General features: G+C 35.7%; 2 long non-coding RNA genes across 2 annotated transcripts; both read left to right on the forward strand.

Annotated features, from left to right (window-relative positions):
• The first annotated feature begins 1,594 nt into the window (after positions 1-1,594).
• LOC121451091 lies at positions 1,595-3,149 on the forward strand. The gene is made up of 3 exons (XR_005974664.1): positions 1,595-1,758; positions 1,852-2,005; positions 3,122-3,149. It is a non-coding gene; the product is annotated as an uncharacterized LOC121451091 (long non-coding RNA).
• A 1,266-nt stretch (positions 3,150-4,415) lies between these two features.
• LOC121451084 lies at positions 4,416-26,139 on the forward strand. Its single transcript, XR_005974663.1, has 6 exons — positions 4,416-4,513; positions 6,170-6,219; positions 6,542-6,624; positions 9,536-9,700; positions 23,158-23,255; positions 26,107-26,139. It is a non-coding gene; the product is annotated as an uncharacterized LOC121451084 (long non-coding RNA).
• The last annotated feature ends 1,427 nt before the right edge of the window (positions 26,140-27,566 follow it).

Raw genomic sequence — 27,566 nt, forward strand, 5'->3', positions numbered from 1 at the left:
AAGCTTCTGCAAAGCAAAGGACACTGTCACTAAGACACAAAGGCAACCTACTGACTGGGAGAAGATCTTCACCAACCCCACAACAGACAAAGGTCTGATCTCCAAAATATATAGAGAACTCAAGAAACTAGACTTTAAAATGCTAATTAACCCAATTAAAAAATGGGGCACTGATCTGAACAGAGAATTCTCAACAGAAGAAGTTCAAATGGCCAAAAGACACTTAAGGTCATGCTCAACTTCCTTAGCAATCAGGGAAATGCAAATCAAAACAACTTTGAGATATCATCTTACACCTGTGAGAATGGCTAAAGTCAAAAACACAAACGATAACCTTTGCTGGAGAGGTTGTGGAGGAAGGGGTACCCTCATCCATTGCTGGTGGGAATGCAATCTTGTGCAACCACTATGGAAGTCAGTGTTTTGGTTTCTTAGGAAATTCGGGATCAATCTAAAGCATTTTAAATCTTTTAAATTTTTATTTTAAAGCCGGTCGGTGGTGGCGCACGCCTTTAATCCCAGCACTCAGGAGGCAGAGGCAGGTGGATCTCTGTGAGTTCAAGACCAGCCTGGTCTACAGAGCTAGTTCCAGGACAGGCTCCAAAGCCACAGAGAAACCCTGTCTCGAAAAACCAAAAAAAAAATATTTTAATTTACAAATTATAATAAATGGTGGTCATAGTTTCAGCAGCCAATTGCACTTTTCTTTCAGATGGAATATATTTTCATACTTTCCTAAAACTGTTAATATTTCCTGTTTCCTGAAATGATAGCATAGCTCATTATAACACACCTTGGCATTTTTATATGCATGACCTTTTCAGAAGTTATTTCCTTGCTTCTTCTCCAATTACAGTTTTTTCTATTGCTTGTTTTAGTCGAACTAGGAATTCAATGAAGGCTCATTATATTTCTGGATAACTTTAATCCACGAATCATCATTCTCTCCCATGGAGCGAAGATGCTCCCATGCTTCCATGTCTATTTCTCTCAGTTATTCATGTATTTCAACTAGGGTATGAGTCTGTTGATTACGGTTATCAGAAGCTCCATTTATCTGTTAACATAGGAAAAATAATTTCCCTTAGCAGAGGATTGTTGCAAACTGCATCAATTTGAGCCTTCTCAAATATAAAAACCCATATTTGCCATTGAAAATATTTAGGCTCCTTTTCATTCATTATCTCCAACTTTTCATTTAATAATACCATCTTTTCTATCCCAATAACATTGCCCACCTCAAAATCGTAATACCTCTAAAACAAAAAAAATATTAATTCTAGTAAAAAAGACAGTTATAGGATCAATTCTTGGTATAAATGCTTACCAGTAATCTTTAAGAGCCTCTCTGACTCTCTATCATTTTTCTCATCTATAAAACATCTTTAATATACTCAAAAAACCCTATAAATTAATTTTAGTATTTACCCCTCACACCTTGAATGCATGTCTCATTTCATGCTAAGTAATTGTTTGTCCTGTGATCACTGTTCTGGTGACCGAGGTTTAGAAGACACAGCAGGTTCCTGTGTTTTTCTTCCTCTTATTTATACTTCACTTTATATGGGCCTCTCTGAACAGCATCTTCACTGAATCTCCCGTGTTCCAGACACACTTTGGGCACCACTTTACCCTGGTCCACCTGAAAGTCAACAGAGTCCCTCGAGGGGAAGTGAGATTTGATGCGACAAGAGATACCAGAGATGGAGACAAGACAGGATTCTCATCAAGACTTGTTTATTCAAGAGAAGAATCCAGGTAAATATAGGGTAAGGGAAAGGAGCAAATTCTCCTTGTGTATATGGGTAACTAGGCAACTTACTAGACGACCTAACTATTTCTAATGTTCAGGCATAAAGTCCCTAACTGCAACACGAAGAAAAGTCAGAATGTTCAAACCATGGGAACAATGCAGCAATAAATCCGTGCAGAGTTAGTAAGTGAGAGATCAGAACAGCATGAGGAGCCAAACACAACAGGATGTGCAAAACTGAATCAGGAAGCAGTAAGTATCCAACAAAAATTATTATATTTTATTGTGTAGATATGATTTATACACCAGTATTCCATACTGAATACACACTCTTGTGATTTTATAGAACCGATTTAACATGGACTTTTCTAATACAAAGGCCTATCAATATTACTGTACAGTAGAAAATAATTCTTTTTTCTTAGCCTTCAACATTTGTTAGTGGTTTTTTCCTAATTGTGTTAATTGTAGAGAGTTTTCCATCTTTTTGACATTTCATAGTGGGATGTCATTATGCTAAGCATTTTTCACTCTTTCTTTGCCTTCATTTAATTTTACTGGGCATTTAAGATTTCTATACGTTTACCCTTTAATACCCCAATTTTATCCTTTTTTTTCTGGAAGTTAGAGTCAATGTTTCCTGTGTGTCGAGGGATAAATATTCATGACAGTTTTGGAAAATAAATTCTTTCATAAATTTTGCAGAAGAAGTTTATGTTTCTCTTACCACTATCACCCTAACAATATGGAATAGGATTGATTTTTACATTAGGCAAATTATTCCTTTTGTCAATTATATAGTTGCATATCTAAGAGAAGCTATGAGTGAAAATTTAGACATGTCTATACATATGAAACAAGTAATAACCTCTGAAGAGCTAAATTTTGTCAATTTATGGCATTTGAAGTAGCTGGAAAAAATCACACATTTTACCTCAATATGTTGTACTGCTGTTAGTTGCGGTTTTGACATTAACATTTTAGGATGATTATAGAAATTATAGCTATATTCATGGTTTATGATACTGACTCTCAGATCCTAATACTGTAAACAATTATTTAAATACATTATTTTTAAGATAAACAGTCAAACTTAATTTTATTTATTTCTAAGTGTTATTGTATGGGAGACTTCTGAATGTTGCTCTTATTTGATATATTGTGGAGTATATAAAAACAGCAGATACTGTAGTGATCCTATGGTTTTAGGTAAGGAGGCAGGCAACAATTGTAGAATCTGTATGAATGCAGAAATACAATCAGAGGAACGAAAGTAAAAGAATAGTTACTTACATTTAAAAACATCAAAGTCTACTTTAAATAATAACCCTTATGTTATTTTCTGCTTTCATGTTCGAAAATTAACAGACTCATAGAGGGATCTGTCCACGAACTGGTAATTTGAAATATGAACAACTGGATCTGTTTATAATATATACATGTGAAAAAAACTGTATACTACAATATCATGTTGTCCCAGGACATGGAGCATGAATAAAGAAATCTCTAAGATTTACTTGCCTGATTTCATACCACATGTGGCACAGTTCAAGGCATTGCATGCTGTTATACTAGCACATACAAATAGTAAATGATTGGTATTTATGTATATGTACACTTTTATTATTGAATTTCCATTGTGTAAGTTTTTATATTTAATTGCTTCATTACGAAATCTAGAGAATGTTCTACTGTATTCTGAGGAACATTATGAATGAAAAATATTATCAGAATGGCTTAACTTATTTATAGAAATGATAAATTGGAAAGATAGATTTTCTGATGTATGCTAGCATTGAAATGATGCCTATGTGCTAGAAGAATGCCCCGTATCAACACACAAACACAAACACGCGCGCACACACACACACACACACACACACACACACACACACAAACACACATTTTCCCTGAAGTAAGATGTCACTGAAAAGAGAGAACAGAAAAATGACCTGAGGCGGGAGTACTGATATTGGTGATTACAGAGAAAATCTAGAGAACACATTGTATTGAATTTTATAAAAAATTAAAAGTTCATATAAAAGTACCTTAAAACATTTCAACATTTTAATTAAGACTATTATCCTGAAATCAATGTCAATGCATGTACACATATGTGAAACACTAATATAAGCATGCAGACAATTGTGAAATTTTATAAATATTACGTATATTGTTTTTCCAAATAAAAACATCAAAATGTGGCTAAATTATCATGACATTTTTAGATACAATTTTGGAATTTTTGCATGTTCAGACTGGGTTTTAAAATAACATTCCTATTTAGAAAATATCCTTATTATTACATAATTTTCATGTAAAATACGTACATATTGGTGTAGGAGGGATTTCTGTTTACATGTTGCTTTCATTGGTTAATGAATAAAAAAACCTGCATAGGCCTTTTGATAGGGCAGAACTTAGGCAGTCAGGGGAAACAAAACTGAATGCAGGGAGAAAAAAAGCAGAGGAGAGAGCTGCCATGGAGCCACCAGAGTCAGATGTGGTGAAACTTTCCCGGTAAGCCACTGCCATGTAGCAATATACAGATTGATAGAAATGCATTAAATCAAGTTGTGAGAGTTAGCTGATAAGTGGCTAGAGCAAATGTGTTAAGAAGGATTTTAATTAATATAATTTCTGTTTTGTTATTTTGGGGCTAAGTGAGCAGGATGGCTGGGACGAGCAAGCAGCCTTTCCCTGGAACAACTGGCACTCAACGTGGTCAACTGAATCAATAAAATATATGAACTACAAAAGGTATGAATAAATACAACAGTGTATTAAAATTATTTTTTCCAAATAGAAATGCATACATATAAACTCACACTCTATACACATGGTGGCAATGATGTTTATCCATTATTATCATCAGAGTTTCAAAAACACAATTTCAGCAATCTCAATCCGTTACTACTTGGTGAGCAGTAGCAGCTCCAATATCATCTAGTCTGGTAATCTTCTGGTCAATCCATTACACGAAACTTTCAGTAAGGTATTGTGGTTAATTTTCTTCCTGTAAACACACACACACACACACACACATACACATACATGAGCTCACATGCACTTGATCCTATATTATAGCATTGTTTTGTCCTTTCCATAATCCATTGCAATGGTCTTTCCATTTGCTTTAGACAAAAGTCTCTTCTACACCATCATGCCAAAATCTATGCATGGTATAATGCTTGTGGGAATTCACATTTGAAAATTTAGAATAAAAAGTGCATGATGCAGTGAATTATGTCGTGACTGAAGGATCACTCACATTTATTTATTTATTTATTTATTTATTTATTTATTAAAATTGTGTGTTCAAGAAGCCAGGGAGAATGATCACCTGAGTCAACACTTGACCTGCAACCTTAATATAACTCGCATTTATTTATTTATTTATTTATTTATTTACTTATTTATTTATTTATTTATTGAAATTGTGTATTCAAGAAGCCAAGGAGAATGCTCACCTGAGTCAACATTTGACCTGCAGCTTCAATATAAAACCTGGGATAATTGGGTCACTTTTCCCAATTATCTCACTGCATTGCTCAAGATTTTCAGTAGACAAGTTTAAAATAGGCACAGTCACTGAATATTTACCAGTCATTTCTGACATTTCTTCAAAGTTTTCAAACTATTGATCCCAATTTCCAATTACTTAGTCTTAATTTCTTTAGGATGAAATATATGTCCTGATTGGGAAAGGTGGTTGCTTTTGTATTTTCTGTGGGAAATCAACTACCCATAAGGGAAAGTCTCTGCTTAAGATGTCCAAGAATTGCAAGCAAATCCTTCATTTTTCATAGACATACAAGATCCGTAATGGATAATGTAAACTTGTTGAAAATATTTAGAATATTTTGTATTGCATGAACTACACATATATTGCATAATATTACACTGTTTGCATTACCTAAGGCAACACTAATCAATAATATCTCTCAATTTGGTCCTTTAATTGGCCTATGGAACACTACATGAAAATCTTTGAAAATATTTTGGAACAAAAGGCATGGTAAAAATCAATCTATTAAATCTAAAACATTTTATTGGTACTATTTGTTCCATACCTTAATGAGAAGGTAATCCAGTCTAGTCTCTAAAGCTCAACCTAGATGTACGGTCTCATTAACTATTTATAATTTTTGTATCAGTTTCCATTTTACAGATTTCTATGTTATGAGCGAACATATTTACGTGTTTACCCCTGAAAAGAATCAGCCATAACTAGTCCTTGGGTGTATGACGTTAAAATTCCTCAACAATTTTGAATGTGATCAGAAATGGCACCTTTCTTTCTAAAAGATGTCAAAGTAAGCTGATATATTACATTAGTACTATCGTTGGATAGCTGTTTAATAATCAAAAATCAACATACTGGATTATTAATATTCTTATTAATGGCTGCATCAGCGTGGAAACAGAATCCTGGAATAACTCAACAGGTCCCTGTCTTATTTAAGGTAAGTCCATTGTCTGCTTTCCTGAAGAAAGAAATTTATTCCAAGAACTCCTTGGGCCATATTACTCACAGCTGTGGACTGACTTTATTCTGAAAACTCAGTTTTCCTCGTCAGGTAGCCTTTACCTATCAGACAAGCTTTGGCTGTCTATTTCAAGTCCCTGGAGTATGGCTTTTAAATCCATATATTCTAGCAGCATGTGTAAAAGGAGAAAATTAGTCAAACTGAGCTTAGGTTCCTTTTAATACTTTGCCTTGTTTTAATGGTTTCAGGTCTCGTTGTCTGAGTAGAGTTCCCTGATCATCTCATTGCTCTATTCTAGAAATACTGGAAATCCCTGAATATCTTCACATCAGCTCACTGCTTCTCTAGCAACTAGCTTGTACGAAAAATGCACAAAAAAAGGTGGGTGTTTGCCTTGCTCCAGGAGATCTGTGCACCAAAGATGGATGTTAGATGTGTAATTCTTTTATGACAGAAGATTTTCAGAGACTTCAACTTCTGTGAAAGTGAAAGAACTAAGTCTCTCAGGCCTTTTAGCTCCTGTTCTAGCTTTCCACCATCTTTGACTCTCAGAATTCCTAGTCAGAAGTGATTGATTTTAAAGATCCTCACTATGGTATTTGTGGCTTCTTCTACAGCTTACTAGGCTCAGACTGATTGTGTCACAGTACCATAAATACTTCTTAATCTATCAGATCCTCTTTCTGCAGAGAGTCTTCTCTCACTTCTAATGACTTCAGGGGAGTCATCTATGTTTTTAGGGTAGAAAGCATAACTCTCCCTTTTAAGCACCCACAAATGAAGTAATTTGTGCGGGCAGAAGCAGATATATTTCATTGTTGAGAAAATTGTAAGTTCTTAAAACCTTTTAAATGTTATGTTCTTTAGGTCTTTGAAGTGTTGAAGACTATCTATGTAACTGAACTATATCTCTGCATATCTATAAAAACTAAATAATGTTATTAAGATTTTGATTATTATTAATGACTATCTATTAATCTTCTTAACTATACATATTTAAATGATCAGCAAAGACAAAACCTTAACCAAGAGCAGAATTACATATACCAAAATCAACCTTATATGTTTATCAGTTAACTAAGATCAAATCCAATGTAAATGGTTCATTTCTATATATAATGTCCCACCTGAAATATTGATCAACATATATGATTATTTGGAAATTTGCATGTAGTTTTCTCCAAAATGCTTCCTATGCTTGTTGGGAAACTTTTTATAGGGTTTCTGGAGGTCTTATGGGAGCTCTTGCTCCTTCAAATAATGTTGGCCTGGAAACAATTCACAGGTTCTCATCTTCTGTGGAACAAAAGCAGGACATCTTTTCAAAAGTAACATATCCACCATGTGGAGATGGTGCACACCTTTAATCCCAGCACTTAGGAATCAAGAGTCAGAGGCAGGTGTGTCTCCATTAGTTTTAGTCCGGCCTGTGATACAGAGCTAGTTCCAGGACAGGCTGCAAATCAACAGAGAAACCATGTCTTGAAATACCTAAAAACTAATAGAATATCTTTAGATTCAAATTTTTATGCATTGATAAAAAATGTTTTCATTAGCCATAAGAGCCCTTGAATCAAATATCCATCTGCCATCCCTGTATGACAATCAGTTTTTTTTTAAATTTAATTATTTTCTTTTGTTATTTTCCAACATGACTGCAGCCTCTACTCTGCCTCTTATTCCACCCCTACGTTTGGACAATCTCTTACTCTGTTCCTCCACTGTATTCTCACAGTATGAAGGATGTTTCTCATTGACAACAGAAAGCTTGGCCTAAATCCTTGCCATAACACCAGGCATCTTTCCCTATATTTATGCAGAAAAATGCAATGATGCATGAGGAACAGGTTTCAAAGTATCAGCCAAAGCCACAGAGACAAATCATTCTTTCTGCCAGGTGTCCCACTTATAGATCAAGCATCAACAGCGACAAAAAAGCAGAGGTACTAGGTGGCTGTCATGAAGGCACAGTGGTTGTTGGTATATCCCACAGTAATTTCTGAAAGTCATTCAAAGTTTGTGATGTTTCTCTTTTAATTTCCAATTTCTGAGGCTTAATTTCTTTTGAATAAGCATATATCCCAAAATATTCAAAAGATGGCTGTCTTTGGACTTTCACTGGGGCAATTACTAACTCCAAAAGTACAGGATTCTGTTGAAATATATTAGAAACAAACTTACTTCATTTATATGGACAAGCTGGTCGTCATCATTAAAGCATAATATAAAACTGTGGAAATTGAAATGTAAGATTTTATGTAGCCTGAGCCACAGATTTCTGCCATAATATAAATCTTTTTGTCATAACCTGAAGCAAGATGTTCTAATGCTTTTGTATAACTTGATATTTGAAATCAACTGATGAAACACTAACTGCAAATTTTTGACCATTTCAGTGAGCCCAGGGGATGGTATAAAAAGAATCTTTTAAATATAGTCCAAGATTATGGGTATATTTTGTTATGGAAGAAACAGAAGGCAATGAAAGATATAAAGCTCCCATTACCTCTCATTAATGGTTTTTAAATCTTATATCAATCTCCAATTACAGGATTTATTAGTCAGGAGAAACATCTTTAACTGTTTTTTTTTTCCTGTAAAACAGAAGTCATAGCTAGGCACTGGCTATACGAGTGTCCAATATCTGAGGATATTCAAATAAAATCAGAAATATTACTCTTATTTCTAAATCGTCTCAAAGCAGACTTAAATACTATAATAGTATTGTTGTAGGCTAGCTTTACCTCTCAAGTATCCAGTTTCAGTGTCTCCAATTAATCTGTTTGGTTACTGCAGCATCCTGATACAATTGATCAGGTCCCTGAATTACTTGACATTAGTCTTCAGTCTGCTCTTCAGAAGACAGAAGTTTATTCCAGGCCTTCTTGTCATTGAAGTAACTTGGACATATACTGCTATTTCAAAATTTAGTTGCTGATTTCTTTTTCTATGAAGTCCCTCACCAGTATTCATATGAAAAGAAAAAGGAATTTGTTGGGGCAGATTTCTCTGATCTGTGTCCCAACATCTTTCTTCATGTTTGGTTTTCTACAACAGATAGTCTCCATTTGACAGGCAAGCTTTGTTCTGTTGTTTCCATTTCCCATAGTGTAAGGCTTCTAAAATTCTGAACTCCAGCAGCATTTGCATCAAAGGAGCATTTGGGCAAAACTGAGCTGGAATTGCTTTTAATTCTTTGAGTTTTTTGAATGGGCTCAGGGCAACTAACTTATTATTTGTCTTGCACTTATATTTGCTCAATTGCTAATAACATTTTTTTTTCTCTCCTCAGCAAGTACCTTCCCTGAAACTAGCTTGCTTGAGAGATACACAAAACAACTGGGTGTTTACACTACTCCAGGTCTCTGCATCATTGCTTGATCTAAACCAGCCCTTGGGTAAGAAGAGGAGTGCTTTTGTGATAAGAGGAGTTTTACAGTTTCCAACTTCTGTGAAGGTAATATTGGTAAATTCCTCAAGCTTTTTAGATCCTGTTTAATTATTCCACCAGTTTCTACTTCTCAGCTTTGCTCACCAGAAGCAAAGGACTTGAAAACTCCCTATTCTTGTTCTTAGCAGTTTCTACCTATCGCTCTCTCTAGGCACAGGCTAATCATATTCAAACAGTACTATAAATGTTTCCTCATCTAACATCTCCTGTGGTGGATAGGAGTGTCCTGTCTCACTTCTAACCATTGCAGGCAGAACTACGTTTTACCTATTACGTACAAATACAAACTCACCGTTATTAGCCCCCACAAATGAAAAGAATAATTTGTGCTAATTCCAGGTTATAATGGTCTTGGTATTTCACATCAAGTTTTCTGTGTCCAAGAGACTATGCTTGGGAAATCAAAGGGTAAGTTTCTCAAAAAATTCTAAAAATTTCGGTTTTTGAAACTGATTCACCTAAGCTCCTCTAGTTTGTAAATTATCTTCTAGGCAATTGCATAGTCACTTAACTACTGATTTTCTGTCAAAATACAAATTTATTTACAATTATAATCTCCCATTTTTCAATCCATATTCAATTTTACTTTTTTTTTCCCAAGCACTTACTCTTTAATTTACACCTGTGGAATCGTCTACCTTTTGGTATTGATCAAGCAATATTTCCATAGTCCATTTTCACTTCTGAGGAGCCATCATTAATTGTCCTGACCTACCCATTTCCATACTTGTGGTAGGGATAAGGATTAAGATAAAAATTTACAAGAAAAACTGTATAGATATTAAAGACACACAGTGAATACTGTCATATATCTCAAGATTATTATTCAAAGTTCATATATATCTCAGTCCAAAAATGATTTAGAAGGCAAGACTTCCTTGCAATGATACAAAGAACAAACAAAGTAATATTCTCTCAAAATCATCAAACACGGAGCAACCCCACCCTAAGTCAAAGTATCATTATTCTTCTCACAGTGTCCTATAAGAACACATTAAGTCAAATCATCCTACCTTATATGCTTCATGAAGCAAGTGTAGATCTGAGGAATTGGTGAATCCTGTGAAGCCACCATGGATTTGGTATATCTCACTATAATTTCTGAAAGTAGTTCAAAGTTTGTCATCTTTCTCTCTTGATTTGTGATTTCTAATGATTAATTTCTTCTAGATACAACATATATACCAAATATTCAAAAGAGAGATATTTTTTTTTCTTTCGCTGGGGAAATTATTAACCCTGAAGGGACAGGATTAAGCTGAAGTTGACAAGATATTCAATTACTCATCCTTAATTGGATGATATGAACTTTTTGAAATTGATCTCTAATAATTTGTGAAGCCTGTGAAACAGAATTCAAGCATAATGTAAGTCTTTTTTCATATCATGAATCAAGATATTCCAATTACATTTTCTAATTGGATTTATGAATTGACTGATGAAACACTAAATGCAAATCTTTGACAACTTTGAGCTCCCCAGGGAAAGAAAAAAAAACTTGTAAATCTAAGACAATGTTATTGGTATCTTTGGCTGTGGAAGATTGAGAAGGCAATAGAAGCAGTAATTACTCTAATTAACTCTTCTTGAATCTTATATCAATCTCCAATTTCTAGGTTTCATTGTTAGGGATAACGTCTATAACTATTTTTTTTTCTTGTAAAGGAGAAGTCATAGCTAGGACTGATTATATAAGAGTCCAATATCTTAAGATATTCCAATGTAATCAGAAATATTACCTTTCATTCTAAATGGTCTCAAAGCAAACTTAATAACTGTAATAGTATTGTCAAATATTTGCTATTTATCTCTCAATTGTCCAATTTCTATATGTCCTGTTAATATGTTTAATTATTATGTCATCATAAACAATTCATCAGGTCCTTATTTAATTTGTATTAGTCTTCAGTCTGCTATACACGAGACAGAAGTTTATTCCAGGCATTCTTTTTTTTTTTTTTACAATACTGTTTGTTCTATCTAACCTTTTTTTAAATTTATTTTTAATTAAAAATTTCCACATTCTCACCTCCTCCAATTTCCCTCCTCCTCCCCGCATCCTCTCCCTCTCCAGTCCAAAGAGCAGTCCAGGTTCCCTGCTTTTTCGAAAGTCCAAAATGCTCTTCCCTCCATCCAGGTCTAGGAAGGTGAGCATCCAAGCAGACTAGGCTCCCATAAAGCCAGTATATACAGTAGGATCAAAACCCAGTGCCATTGTCCTTGGCTTCTCAGTCAGACCTCCTTGTCTGCCACTTTCAGAGAGTCCAGTTTGATCACATGCTTCATCAGTCCCAGTCCAGCTGGCCTTGGTGAGCTCCCATTAGATCAGCCCCACTGTCTCAGTGGGTGGGCGCACCCCTAGGGGTCCTGACTTCCTTGCTCATGTTCTCCCTCCTTCAGCTCCTCATTTGGACCTTGGGAGCTCAGTCCATTGCTCCAATGGGTGTCTCTGTGTCTAGCTTCTTCCTTCGATAGATGAAAGTTCTATGGTGATATGCAAGATATTCATCAATATGGCTATAATATAGGGCCTTTTCAGGCTTCCTCTCGTCAGATGCCCAAGGATCTAGCTGGGAACAACTCCATGGACACCTGGGAACCCCTCTAGAGTCAAGTATCTTTCCAAACTTAAAATGTCTCCCTTACTTAAGATATATATTTCCCATATCTGCCCTTCTTGTATCACAATGGTCCTATTCCCCCAAGCTCTCCCCATACTCCCCTTCTCATGTTTCTCTCCCCATCTCCCTTTACCCCCACACCAACACCACCCCCAAGTTTCCAATTTTTGTAATTCAGGCATTCTTTCCAGTTGAATTAACTTTTGGCATATGTTGTTATTTCAAAATTTAATTGCTGATTTCTTTTTCTACGAAGTCCCTCACCATTAAGCATATTAAAAGAGACTGGAATTTGTTGGGTCAGATATCTCTCATCTGTGGCCCAACAATTTTTCTGCATGTTTGGTTTTCCGCAACAGATAGTCTCCATTTGAAGACAAACTATGTCCTGGTTGCTTTTAATTCTTCAAGTTGTTCAAATAGGCTCAGGGCATCTACGTTTTTATTTTTCCTGTACATATCTTTGCTATGTTGCTAATAACATTTATGCTATCTCTCCTCAGCTGGTACCTTCTCTGAAACTAGCTTGCTGAAGAGATATACAACTAAATCTGAGTGTTTGCAGTACTCCAGGATGTCTCTACACCATTGATTGCTCTAAACCAGCCCTTGTGTAGGAAGAGGAAGGCTTTTCTGATAAGAGGAGATTTACAAACTTTCCTAATTCTGTGAAAGTGATATTGCTATATCTCTTAAAATTTTTAGCTCCTGCTTATTTTTTCACCATTCTCTACGTCTCAGCATTCCTCACCAGAAGCAAAGGACTTCATTGCTCCTTATTCTTTTACTTAGTGCCTTCGTCCTATAGCTCTCAATGCACAGGATGATCATAATCACACAGTACTATAAATGTTTCCTCATCTAACAGCTCCTGTGGAGGATAGGAGTGTCATGTCTCACTTCTGACCACTGCAGGGGGAAGCACTTTTTACTTATCATGGTGCAAACCCAAACTCTACCTTATAAGTACCCACAAATTAATAGAATAATTTGTGCTGATTCCAGGTTATAATGGTCTTGGATTTTCTCCTCATTTTTTGTGTTTCCAAGATACCATCCTTGGAAAATCAAAGGAAGAGCTGCTCTACAAATTCTAAAATTTCTGTTCTTAAAACTGTTACACATGAGCTGCTCTAGCTTTTAAAATATCTCTAAGTGGACCTTGGGAGCTCAGTCCAGTGCTCTGATGTGAGTCTCGGTATTCATTTCAATCTATTGACTATAGAAGTTTCTACGGTGATATTCAAGATAATATTCAGTCTGACTATCGGACAAGGCCAGTTTACTTACCCTCTGCTCCATTGCCCAGGGTCCAAACTGACATTCCCCGGAAGACCTGGGAACCCCTCTAGAGCCAAGTCTCTTGCCAAACCCAAATTGGCTTCCTTAATTAAGATATCTTCTTTCTTGCTCCCATATCCATTTTTTTTTCATCTCAAACATCCCACTTTTCCAAGTTTTCCACAGCCCTCCTCTTCTCTTTTCTCACGTCTTCCTCCCACCCCAATGCGCCCAAATTTGCCTGATGATGTCTCCTTCCAGTTTCCTGGAGGATCTGTATGTTTTTTCTTTGGGTTCAGATTATGACTTAGCATCTCTAGGATCATGAAATGTAGGCTTAATGTCCTTTGTTTATCGCTAGAATCCACCAATGTGAGAGTACATACCATATTAATATTTTTGGGTCTGGGTAATCTCAATCAGGATAGTGTTTTCTATTTCCTAACTTTTGCATGCAAATCTAAAAATGTCATTTTTTCCCCATGGATTACTACTCTACTGTGCTGATGTGCCACATTTTCTTTATCCATTTTCCATTTAGGGGTATCTAGGTTGTTTTCAGGTTTTGGCAATTACAAATAATGCTGCTATACTCATAGTAAACCAAATGCTTTTGTAGTATGATTGGGCATCTCTTGGGTATATTCCCAAGAGTGGTAATGCTGGAACTGAGGTAGGTTGATTTCTACTTTTCTGAGAAACCGCTACACTGATTTCCAAAGTGGTTGTACAAGTTTTCATCCCCAGAAGCAATTTCATCCCCAGAAGCAATGGATGAGTGTTTCTTTTAAATCACATCCTCTCCAGCATATATTAACAATGGTGTTTTTAATTTTAGCCATTCTGACAGGTGGAAGATGGTATCTCAAATTGTTTTTATTTGCATTTCCCTGATCAGTAAGGAAATTGAAAATGACCTTAAGTCTTTTTGGCCATTTGAAATTCTTTTGTTGAGAATTCTCTGTTCAGTTCAGTACCCCATTTTTTAATTGAGGTATTTAGAAATTTAATGTCCAGTTTCCTTACTTATTAAATATTTTCGAGATCAGACCTGTGTCGGATGTGGGGTTGGTGAAGATCTTCTCCCTCCATTAAGTAGGTTGCCTTTTGGTCTTAATGAATGTACTCTTTGTCTCAGTTTGTATAATTTTGGCTTCTTTGTTCAAAATCAGGTGTTCATAGGTTTGTGAATTAATATCTGGGTTTGATTCTATTCCTTTATTCAATCTCTCTGTTTTTATTTAAATACCAACCTGTTTTTATTACTGTAGCTCTGTGATAGAGTTTGATGTTAGGGATGGTAATGCCACTGGAAGTTCATTTAGTGTATAGCATTGTTTTGAATATCATGGGTGTTTGTTTTTCCATATAAGCTTTATTATTGTTCTATCAAGGTCTGTGAAGAATTTTGTTAGGATTTTGATTGGGATTGCATTGAATCTATAGATTTCCTTTGGTAGAATAGCCATTTTTACTATTTTGGTTCCTTGAATCCAAGAGCATGGGAGATCCTTCCATTTCCTGGTATCCTCTTCAGTTTTTTTTTCTTCAAAGCTTTAAAGTCCATGTCAAATAGATCTTTCACATCCTTGGTTAGTGTTACCCCAAGACTCTTTTTTTTTTATTGCAAAAAGAAGAAAAAAAAACATAAACAAAAAACAAGTTCCCACCTCCTCCCAGCCTCCCATTTCCCTTCCCCTCCTCCCACCGTTCTCCCCCTCCTCCCACCATTCTCCCCCTCCTCCCACCCTTCTCCCCCACCTCCCACCCTTCTCCCCCTCCTCCCACCCTTCTCCCCCCCCACTCCTCTCCCCCTCCCTCTCCAGTCCACAGAGCAGTCCGGGTTCCCTGCCCTGTGTTAAGTCCTAGGTCCTCTCCGTCCATATCTAGGAAGGTGAACATCCAAACTGGCTAGGCTCCCCCAAAGCCAGCACATTAAGTAGGATCAAAACCCCCTGCCATTGTCCTTGGTGTCTCATCAGCCCTCATTGTTCGCCATGTTCAGAGAGTCCGGTTTTATCCCATGCTTTTTCGGACACAGTCCAGCTGGCCTTGGTGAGCTCCCCGTAGATCAGCTCCTCTGTCTCAGTGGGTGGATGCACGCCTCGTGGTCCCGAATTCTTTGCTCATGTTCTCCCTCCTTCTGCTCCTCCTTGGGACCTTGGGAGCTCAGTCCAGTGCTCCTGTGTGGGTCACTGTCTTGATCTCTATCCATCACCAGATGAAGATTCTATGATGATATCCAAGATATTCGTCAGTATTGCTCTAGGATAGGGTCATTTCAGTTTCCCAATTCTCAGCTGCCAAGGAACTAACTGGGAACCTCATCTTGGGCACTAGGGAACCCTCTAGGGTCAAGTCGCTTGCCCACCCTAAAGTGGCTCCCTTAACTAAGAATTGTGGTTCCGTACCCCAAGACTCTTTATGCTATTTGTGGCTATGGTGAAAGGTGATGTTTCTCTTTTTTCCCTCACTGCTTCTTTATCCTTTGTGCATAGGAAGGTCACTGATTTTTTTTTAATTGATCTTATATCATGCCACATCATTAAAGTACTTTTCTGCTGTAGTATTTCTCTGGTAGATTTTTAGGGGTCACTTATGTACACTATCATATCATTTGCAAATAACAAAATTTGACTTCTCTTTTCCAATTTGAATCGCCTTGATCCCCTTATGTTGTCTTATTGCTACTGCTAGAATACCAAGCACTATATTGAAGAGATGTGGAGAGAGTGTACAGTTTTGACTTTTTCCTCATTTTACTGGAATCTTTGAGTTTCTCTCCATTTAATTTGATGTGAGCTGTTGCTGTAGTCAACACCACAAAGAGTTTGTCCGCCCACTGAGACAGTGTGTCTGATCTATTGAGGGCTCATCAATTTCAGCTGGACAGGGACTGAATGAACATGGGATCAAACTGGACCCTCTGAATAAGGCTGACAATTGAGGCAGACTGAGAAGCCAATGATAATAACACTGGGATTTGTCTCTAATGCATGTACTGGTTTTTTGTCATCCTAGTCCATTTGGATGCACAGCTTCTTAAGCCTGGAGTGAAGAGGGAGGCCTGGACTTCCCACAGGATAGGGAACCCTGCCCTGTGGTATTCTCAACTTGCAGTATCCATAATGCTATACCAGCATACTCAAGCTCCACTTCTGAGGAACCATCACTCAGGGTCTTTACTGAACTATTCTCAGTTGGGATTAAGATCAAGATAAGAATTAACAAGAGAAAATTGATAGATTTTCTAGGGCATGCAGTGAATATTGTGATCTGTCTCAAGGTTATTATTAATAGTTCTTATGTACCTCAATAAAAAATTGTGTGTGAGGCAAGACTTCCTTGCCATGATATAAAGAACAAACAAAGTAATTTCACCCATACATCTCCAAACATAAAGTAACCACACACTAGCCAAAATACTCTTTTTCCTTGGCACAATGTTCTGTAGCAACACCTTAGGTCAAAGCATCCTAGCTTATACCCTTGAAGGTGCAAGAGTAGGTCTGAACTCTCTGACCTTTGGACACATTGAAAAGGATTCACATAAGCACATGTGAACTCATGAATTCCAAGTAATAGAACAAACTACTTAATTCTTGTGGTATATCAAAAATTCAGAAATCCACTCTTTTCCACTTGCATTGATCATAGCTGAATAAAAACACTTATTCAAAGCCACATTTGATTCAATTTTTTGATTGCTTAAAACCTTTTATATATCTATTTTTATTTGTTTTATCATCATTAGGTTCCCCACATCAGAATGTCATTTGTAGGCAGTGTTTTGTTTCCCTCTAGACAGTTCCTGAGTAAGCATAGAGAAAATTATTATTTCTAAACACTCAACAAATTGCTCAGCTCATTACTAGTTAACATATAAATTTTAAATTAATTATATCTCTTATAAGTGTTCTGCCATGTGGATTGGTACCTTTACTTAGTAAAGAAATTACATCTACTCCCCATAGCTTCTCATGATACAGAGAGTCCTCCATTTTTCCTAACTACTATTTTGTCTGTTTCTTCAGCCTAAACTTATACTACTTAGAAAATATTCACTCAGAATCTTTCTTAAATCACTTACAAATACATATACTCACACAATATGAAGGAATATTTTGTACCATGTTCTTCATTAGTTAATTCCCTCTCTCTTTTATTTCATTTTATTTTTATACTGATGTCCACATAAATTGCAAATTTTGCTATCATCCTGAGAAATTTTATGATTAAATTTATTCATAATAGTGTAGGTATGTGTTATTTTATATGTATTCTTAGTAGAAAATATGTTTATTCCTCACATATTTCACTTACTCAGCAGTGACATCATCCTCATGTCTACATACTGAAGCACAACATCATGAACATTTAATTTAAACCTGCTCAGATGATTCTAAATAAACTACCATTCATTTGCCAGCAAATTTCAAGATATCTTTGTTTTTACTGCTGAATAATTCTTTATTGTGTAAATGTGACCTCATTTTTTTAAAAATCTATTTTTGGCCAATGACCATGGATTTTCTTCCATGTTGCTTTTATTATATTATAAGCTTAAGGATTATAGTGGAATAACCCAGACATTTTTCCACTTTTTGGACATTATTATCTACTCTTAAGAAAAGATAATTTAACATTGGTATATCCAGAGGATCATATCATATTTTGTGAGTAATTAGAATACAATGATCTTTAGAGTTGTTAACTATGTGGTCTGTGATTTATACTCATTATCTTAATTTTTATGCCTTCACAGTTACATTGAAAACAGTCAGGAACATGCTCATTTGAAAATTTGCAAACCTGGATTCATTTTTAGAATATTTGTTTTCTAAAGCAGGCATGCTGGTATTGTACATTTCCAGGACATTAGAGAAATGTGGTAACAGGAGGTTATCTGAGTATTCATGGCCAGCTAGTCTAGAATGGCACATTTCAATCACAAGAGGAAACCTATCTCAATTGCACAAGTTTTGATAAATATCTCATTCAAACCACTATTGGTAAATGCGTAAGCAGTTTTGCCCTAATGAATTTCTAACTACTCTAAATAAAGGCATAATTTTTGTAGTATAGCCATTGCTCAAAAACGCACTATGCATAGAGGCAGAACACTGAAACCAAACCCTTATTGTAGTAGCTATTTGTAGTCTTGAGCTAATTGAGAAAGAATTATAGAATTATTATTAGCGTAGCTTTCCATGTAGGGCATTCATGTACCAATAGATAGTTTATAATAAATGGACATACAAATTCCTTAAATATGTTCTGCATACATTAAAAATAGAAAATATGGTTCAGATTTAATAGTGATTATGAAATTTTGAGAGGAATTCTAGTATTTGGAATCTAGCGGATTTTTAAAACAAATACCAATAAATTTATATTAAGACAATATTTCAGGTATATTAATTACATATGATAAGAAACATTATGAAAGTAGGTTCTCGCAAAGTTGGGGGTGCAAACATCTATAAGGTCTTAAAAACAAAGCCGGGCGGTGGTGGTGCACGCCTTTAATCCCAGCACTTGGGAGGCAGAGGCAGGCAGATCTCTGTGAGTTCGAGAGCAGCCTGGTGTAGAAGAGCTAGTTCGACGACAGGCTCCAAAACCACAGAAAAACCCAGTGTCGAAAAACCAGGAAAAAAAAAAAAAGGTCTTAAAGACAGGCAAACATAAATGTTAATAATATAAATATATTTAATTTTTTTTCAAGAAAATAATTAACTTGAATTCATTTTTTTATCGTTAAGACACAGCAGGATACTTTATTACAGTCAGGTCAATTTTAGGAGAGCTTAAAATCAATATTTCTTTCTACAATACATCCATCGCACTATACAACATTTTCATGGACTTAAATATATTATGTATTGTGATTCAACTATATGAACCATTGTAATCATATATTATATTTACATATTACATGTAGTATATAAAACATTAATAATTATATTTTAACTGCATTATCAAACACATAAAAATAAACAAAACCAGATCAGAAAGAATAAGAAGCCAGATGCACTTAACAGCGCGATGTCACAATCAAAAAACCACAGATAGGTATGGTGGCTTTCATGTATCCAGCTAGAATCTAGGCAAAAGCAGCTGCAATGTTGCTGTGGCAACCAGTCTTAATTAGGCAGGTTTGTCTGTTGTTAACAGGAGGCAAAACAAAGGGTAAATTATATTTTATCCTGTGTTCCCCTTCAAATGGCTCTGCTTCTTTTTACAACACACTGAAGGAGGGAGACACAGATGAATCATCAGCTCCGGATGAGATCACGATGTAAAATGCAGTCTGTGCTTTCAGGTTTGAGAGCTCTCTTCTTATTGGTTCCTAGATAACATAAAAAGGACTGCACTGAGGGATTTTGCCAGCCAGTCTCCTGGCTAAAGTCCAGCGTTTAGCTGGAATTTAGTCAGGAGATTGGCTATAAACAAACTCAGAAAGAAAATCCGTTGCAGAGACCTGCAGGAGACAGAAGCTATAGATACTTAGTAAAAGCACAGAATTTCTGAGATTACCCATTGCTTCCGCTAAGAATCACCTGTTCCTGTTTGCAGTGCAGGAAATGTGCTCGAGTCGCTGAAATCACTGCTTCAGGCTTAATATCTGTGATTTTTTGATTAGCCTTTGATTATTCATGTTCTGTAATCAAATTTTAGTTTGGGAGTCAATACCTGACAGAAACCGGGAATGTACTGATCATATGCCCCACTTGAAGGTTCCAATATGATAATTGCTGTATCGGGGAATACTTCCGGCATCTCGGATTCTGAAAATTTCAAGTGGCAGATTCCACAGTCAGTGTGTTTAGGGAGTATGACATGGCATTTCTGAATGTGATACCAGTAAGCTGCAATTGGCGGCGAGTAATATTAATCAGCCATCCTCAGGCTGAAATCTTGGATTTCAGGAAGATAGGCAGGATACAGACCCAAGAAGTGGGATATATGATCAACTCCTAATTTCCTCGCAGGGATTTCCCCTCTTATTATTGGATTCAGGTCTGAGAAAAACTGCGTTTTTAATTTTTTTTTCTATCATCCACTTTTACTTTCATTTTTTTCTGCCAGACCACACCTTGAGAAGGGAGAGAGAAATGAGGCAGCAGCTCTGATGGACATCTCCATGGTTACCACAGGATTTGTTCCTATTGGTAGAATGGAGATCATTCTTGTCTTTGGTTCATAATCCAGGAACAATTTGAAAGCACACACAATCCTGCTGTGTGAGGCAAGGACTGCTAATAACACTTTCAGCATAGCAGGTCCTTACTAGTCCTGCCGTGACTATATTCCATTTCTCAGCTGCTCATCCCTATAAAAAAAAAAAACTAGATTGTATTGCACTAAGTAGGAGTCAATTTTGAATTATTACATATCAGATCTTAGGCATGAGTTGGTGTCACCAGAGATAGTCCCATCAAATATGGGTGCTGGATGGGAGAACGTTGAAATTATAAATAAATAAATAAATAACAGTTATGGATTTTAGTCCCAATAAATACATCTACAAAATATTCTCCCAGCTAAAGCTCAGGTATAACTTGAAGGTCTGGTGGTGGTGGTGGAAAGATTTTTAAGAGCCAGCTAAACAGGAGTTTTCTGCAAGACTTTGTGTTGCATGAGTTCTATTGGAATTAATAAAAAAAAAAAAAAAACTGAAGCCACACATAAGGGTAAATGCTGAAAGATCAGAGAGACAAAGGAACAAGTCACAGTAAACTCTTACCTTGCTAACACCTCACCAGAAATAAAAGGCTGATCTCCTTTCTCCTCCTACCTTATATTCCTCTCTCCAGCCAGCCATATTACTTCCTGTCTGTCTGTACAGGCGTCCAGACCTCTATGGTTAACTAATAGCTAGTTCTGTTCTTTGATATTAAGGCAAGTTTTATTTTTTTTGAACACAAGTAAAATATTACCACACCTTCGGATTTAATAATTCAACTGTCCTACTATTCTTTAGTGAGTTGACATTATTGGAACTTTATAACTTATTCTAACTTTTCTTTCCTGTAGACCACTTGGTTTCAATGAGTATTATCTTTGCAAACAGAAAAATACCTTTAGCTTTTTTGGTATAAAATATTGCTGACAATTCTCTATGCTATATACATAATTTATTTGACCTGTGTATTTGAAGGTTATTTTCTCTGACTGCACTTTGGATTGATAGATTTTTGTACTTATTGTATTTGATTACTCACATTTGCCTGTTTTGTTTTGTTGTTTAGCATTTCAGCATTCTGTTCCACTTTCTAACCTCCTGCTTCTGAAGGGACTTAGAGTTATTTACCAGAGTTTTTTGCACATAATGTTACTTATTGTTTTGTTTAGTTCACATTTTCTCTTATTTTCAGCAGTTTGATGAAGTTTGTTTGAAGTTATATAATTCACCTTGGTAAAACCTGGCACCAAATAACAATTTACTAAACTTGTTTTGTTCCTCATATCAAATGGAAGCAAACGTTTTGAAGAGTTCTTGATGGGGCAATCTTCCAGTTGACAGCCATAAAGTGACATTACTTGTAGCTAAAAGTAACAATGATACCACCTAGCCAAATATTTTTATTAGGTATTATGCCTACCAAAAATAAGGGATAAAACGGTTAATCCTTTTCCCCATTATTCGACAACAGTCGGAATAGATTTGTAGCCTAAAAACAATATTTACTGAAGAGTAATAGATTAAATAATAAACTCCACATAATTAATTTCTTGAGATGCTGGGTAAACATTTCATAACATGCAATAATCCACAGTTTTGACTTAAAAGAATAAGAATGATCAGGAATGCTAAACATAAAGATAAATGTCTTTAAAGACCTGATAAATTAATACAAGAATTATAACAAATAGGAAAAATTTGGTAAAAAAAAAAAACATTTAGTACTATTTCAAATAAAGTTACAAAAGATCATGCTGAAGTCTATGAAAATCCTTCTAATTATGTATACATCAGTATCATATTCATAGTCAGGCATGTTATCTGAAAGCAAGCCTTCTAAACCAACATCTACCCATTGGGAAGACATTGAAGTAAATGCAATGATATGTAAATTTCTGTATTACACTGTTTTGTTTCAAAGAGCACACATTGTGATATTTTTGTGACTTAAAATTAAGCAATGCAAACAAAAAAACGAACAGAGAATGAAACAATAAATACATGTTTGATGCAGTCTAGACACAGAAATTCGTGGGTTCAGTAAAGTTTTTAACAGAAATCCCTGGTTTCCTACTCTGGCACTTTCTTACTGTCCCCAGAGTTAAGAACTCTAATTAAGAAGAAATACATATCTCCTCACCTAACTTTGAGGGGTTAAAATATGAGTTCACTATTGTTATTAAGCTGAAGTACATTTTCAGCAGAAAAGAATGTAGAAATCTTTTCAGTGTTGTAGAGAACAAACCATTGTCTTTTTGCTATTATTCCACATTCTCCTGTTCATCCTCGGCTTTTTAATGAGACGACTTTTTGTTGTGTCCTGTTATGTTTCTATTATCTCACTTTTTATTCTGCCTTTGTTCTCTCTTTTCCAGCACATTCTGATTTTACAGAATAATCTACAATGAGTGTTTTAACTAAGCATACTTCAAAACAGGAATCCTCCATATGAGTCTGAGCCTCTCTGAATCAGGTATTTCCTTGAAGCTTTGACTTCCCAGCTTTATACTCCTTTCAAAATGGCGTTAACCACTGCAAGTTTTTCATGTTGTATTTGTGTTTCTTTGTGCTGTTATTGCTCTTGGAGGTCACAGATTAGCAAAATGGATGTTGCCTTTGTTCCTGTTTCTTTTCACTCTTTTAATCAATTTTTCTTTCATTATGTACCATACTTTTTCTCATTTACTACATCTCAAGTTTCTCAACTGTCTGCTGCTGTATACATAAGACTAGCGAAACCCTGTATGTTTGCATTGACCCAAAGCTTGTCATCACTGAGTACGACATCTTTCTATTTAAGGAGAGTGTTGAAAAAAGAGCAGCGGGGCTGCATCCCAGTCACCCGGCCGCCAATGTGGCTAGCTCTAGCTTATGCCCCGAAATAATTATACCGAAACTGTATTCTTTTAAACACCGCTTGGCCCAATTCTATCTAGCCTCTTCTAGGCTAGCTCTCGCACCTGGACTAGCCCATATCTAATAATCTGCTGTATCCCACGAGCTGGCTTTCCAGGAATGATCTTAACCTGCGTCTGCCTGGAGTGGGAGAATTATGGTGACTCCTGACTCAGCTTCTCTCTCCCAGCATTCTGTTCTGTTTACTCCTCCCACCTATGTTTTAACCTATGAGGGCCAAGCAGTTTCTTTATTGCTTAACCAATGAAATCAACAGAATGATATATGACCCTCCCACATCACAAGAGGGTCTAGATTTGTACTTTGTAAAACATTATAGGCTTCCTGGCCACACATTCTCATTGCATGGTTCACACATGCCCATCCTGCTTCTATCATTGGTGTGTTTAATCTTTGTCTAATTTTATACATGTTCTGTTGATTATGTCACTGTCAAGTCTAATTACTGTGATGAACTATGTTTTCTGTATTGACAACGTGTCAATTGAATTAGCAAATTTGTATCTTCTTTCATTAAAGCAAATCTTTATCTTGTCTCCTCTCTTGTTGCATAGAGATAGATGTCAGAGAAAAAAAGAACCAGAGCAGATAAAATGTTACTCTTTACATGACACACCTTCTTGTACAACTTTATGTTGAAATACATCTCATGGAAATGATATGATCTTAACCTTGCCAACATTTTATTAGTCATAAGATCTTTAAAAGAACTAAAGTGGCTTCTCTCCTGCCCTTTGAGGATGTAAAATTATCACCACAGATATGGTGATGGTCACCTTTATTACTGCTGATGCAACACAAAGCAGAAAGTGCACAGACAGATGTTAAAATGATCATCACACATATGAGGTCTCACAGTACTTACTTCCTTATGCCTCTGCTTTGATGAAGCATATGCATTCAAATTAGAATCCAAAGAACTCTTTCCTCTTCTGTGACAGGTGTGATAAATCTAGAAATCCCTTTGTCTTAATCAACAGAGGCTGTGAACATTCCCTGATATGGCCAAGAAGACGTTGTAGTTACCATGAAGTTCATGAGTTTGAGATGTACAAGTGATCGTGTACTATTTAGATTAGCTATCTCAGTATACCCACAGAGGTCTTTATTGTGATGATAAAGGACCTAAAAGAAAATGTAAGAAAGGCAAGCATTCACTGAAAAGGCAGGAAGTCACCAGTCACTTTGTATGGCATCAGTATGGACTCCTGATCAAAAGTCCCAGAAGGAAAGCAGCCTCATAACACCTTGTTTTGAGATGAGAAAAATCCATTTAGTCCACAAACAATCAGGAGTATTATCCACTCGTGTTGCTTTAAAACAACAAAATGTTGGTGATTTGTCTCAGCAGACACAGGAAACTAATACATTGTCCAAAGAGGCAGATTCAATATGTGATTTATTGATACAGTACTGGGGCCCAGCTAACTTCCTAGAGAATGAAATAGGTTGAATTACTTCTTGCTTGGACCTTTTCAAATGAGGTTCCTTTTCATTTCAACAAACTAAATATCTGTTCCCGACTTTCCCTCTTAGGCTGAACTTACTTTGATATCTTCAGCTATTCACTACCTTTGCCTAGGTTTGCTAAAATGACCTAGTCATACAATTAAAAAAAAGCCCTAGATGCCCTAGATGTTCCTTGCTCTATCTTCAGTAGAGCTGAATCAGTAAACCTTAAGGTCCTGCCTTTTATCAGAGCAATAAATTCTTCCATCGAGATGAAGACATTTTTGCAACCAATTCTCTTTGCAATGATACAACAAAGGATCACAAAGCTTGTGGAGGCTGAGTTGCTGGAAGGATAAAATCTCCATTTTCTAGTGTAAGAGCATCCCTGCAAACACAGAGATCATTAGAAAGGATGTCATTGTTGTTCATAATAAAAAGAGGATACTCAGGAAATAAAATGTTATATACTATAAAAAGAATAAATAGTTATAGTTTCCTTAGTTGTGATAAAATAAGATACATATGAATATCATAATTGTGATTCTTGCTAGATAACTATTTTTATATACAATATTAGTATGTTAAAGTCAAATCTTTCTCTTTTATTTAGAAAGAAAAGGGAAGCTGATTTAGGAGGTGATATATTCTGTGAATACCTTGTATTGCCATTTGTTAATAAGTAAGCTGAATCAACCAATGTCTCAGCAGAGTAAAGAAAGCCTGAAGGAGCTATATAGAAAAATTAGGAAGAGTCACTGAGAAGTCATGAAGCTGCTGCCAAAAACAGATACCTTTCCTGGCATCTTCTGAAATTTGCCAGTAAGCCACGACCTCATGGTCGTCCACAGATTAGGAGAAGTGGGTTATTTTAGGATATAGGAGTAAGCTAGCAGTACTCTTAAGCTATTGGCCAGACAGTACTTTAAATAATATAGTTTCTGATTGGTTATTTCCAGTCAGGGCATTAGGATACAAGCCATCAGCATCCGCCGACAGATGTATTCCTTCTGATATGCTGTCTTCAAATAAAGTATCCTTTTTTGGGGATATAAATTGAATCTACACATGGCATGAAGTATTTATAAGTCCAAGAATAATGAATGGTAAGTAATATGCATTAATAAAATGTAACTAGAATAAACACTGCAAATTTTTAGCTCTTTGAAGAACTGTGCATGATTAAAATTGTTGTAAAATGATGTTTTTATGGCATATAAAGCTGATGTTTAACACTCTAGTGCATATTAACTAGCATGCTTACCCTCAACATTACAATGCTGTTGCTTTCTCATGAAGACATCGTTTGTGAGAATATTTTATCTTTTCTTGTTATGGTCATACGTCCAATTTTGGAATTTTCCTTACCAAGTTATTTTTGTATTCTTCCATTTTTTCTTTTTTTTAAGTTTTACAGCTGTTTGATTATTTTAAAATCAAGCATTCCAAAACAAAGACACAAATCTCTTCGGAAACGTAAGTGCTAAGGATTGAAATCTCTATGCTGAACCCCAAGGTGAAGAAACTCATATGATGTATGACATTTCTTATGCTAATATGGTAGACAGTGGGCATGTGATCTCTAATGAGATGACTGATTCCAGGATGCTGGTTTCTTTAAAGGAAGTCACATTCTAACAAAGAGCAGATATATGTAAGAAAGGGAGAATTTTGCAAATTGCAATGCAAGATGTGAAGACTTTGAAATTAGTAAAGTATCTGTAGAGGTTGGAACATTCGTCCATACCCAAAGTTGTGTGGATAAATTTGGGCAAAAGAGGTTTTTCAGCCACCAAAAAAACCTCCAGCAGTGTTAAGCTAATGAAACCTTAAATAGTTACAAAGACATAATACTATAAGCTTTAAATGGTTCTCTATAGAAAGGAGCAATTTTAGTAAAATGGTTCCACATATTGTTGAAGGCCGATTTTCAGAGAAAAAAAAAAGCAGAAACTAACACCTAGTTAAACTAATAAACATCAATTTGCTTACAATGAAATCAGAACCCTGATGAACCTCACTACTTCTCAGAATCATGTCACAGTCCAGTTGAGAGTGACAGGTAGAATTTCTGACAGGTAATAATGGCAGGCTATGCCTATCTGACAGAAGTAAGAAACATGCCCATTGTCACTGATACAACAAAGCACACTAAAGCAAAGGCTGACAAGTAGTAATTTGAAAATTTTTATAAATTTTCTTCAATATTTCTTCACAGAGCTAATCATTATTATAGGTTCATAAAAAATTAATTTAATTTTAATTTACAAGATATAATTTCTTTCTATTTATAACTCATTATATTTTCTATTTTTTAAGCATCTGGTTTCTTATTTGTGTTTTTTAACTTTGTGGCATGCAAATGACCTTTATATCTGTTTATATGCTCATTCATTCATTTATTCAATTATGTCAATTT

This window comes from Microtus oregoni, unplaced genomic scaffold (assembly GCF_018167655.1).
Source record: "Microtus oregoni isolate MIOR12 unplaced genomic scaffold, Mior012 000000F_ref0000247, whole genome shotgun sequence".
NCBI classification, from domain to species: Eukaryota; Metazoa; Chordata; class Mammalia; order Rodentia; family Cricetidae; genus Microtus; species Microtus oregoni.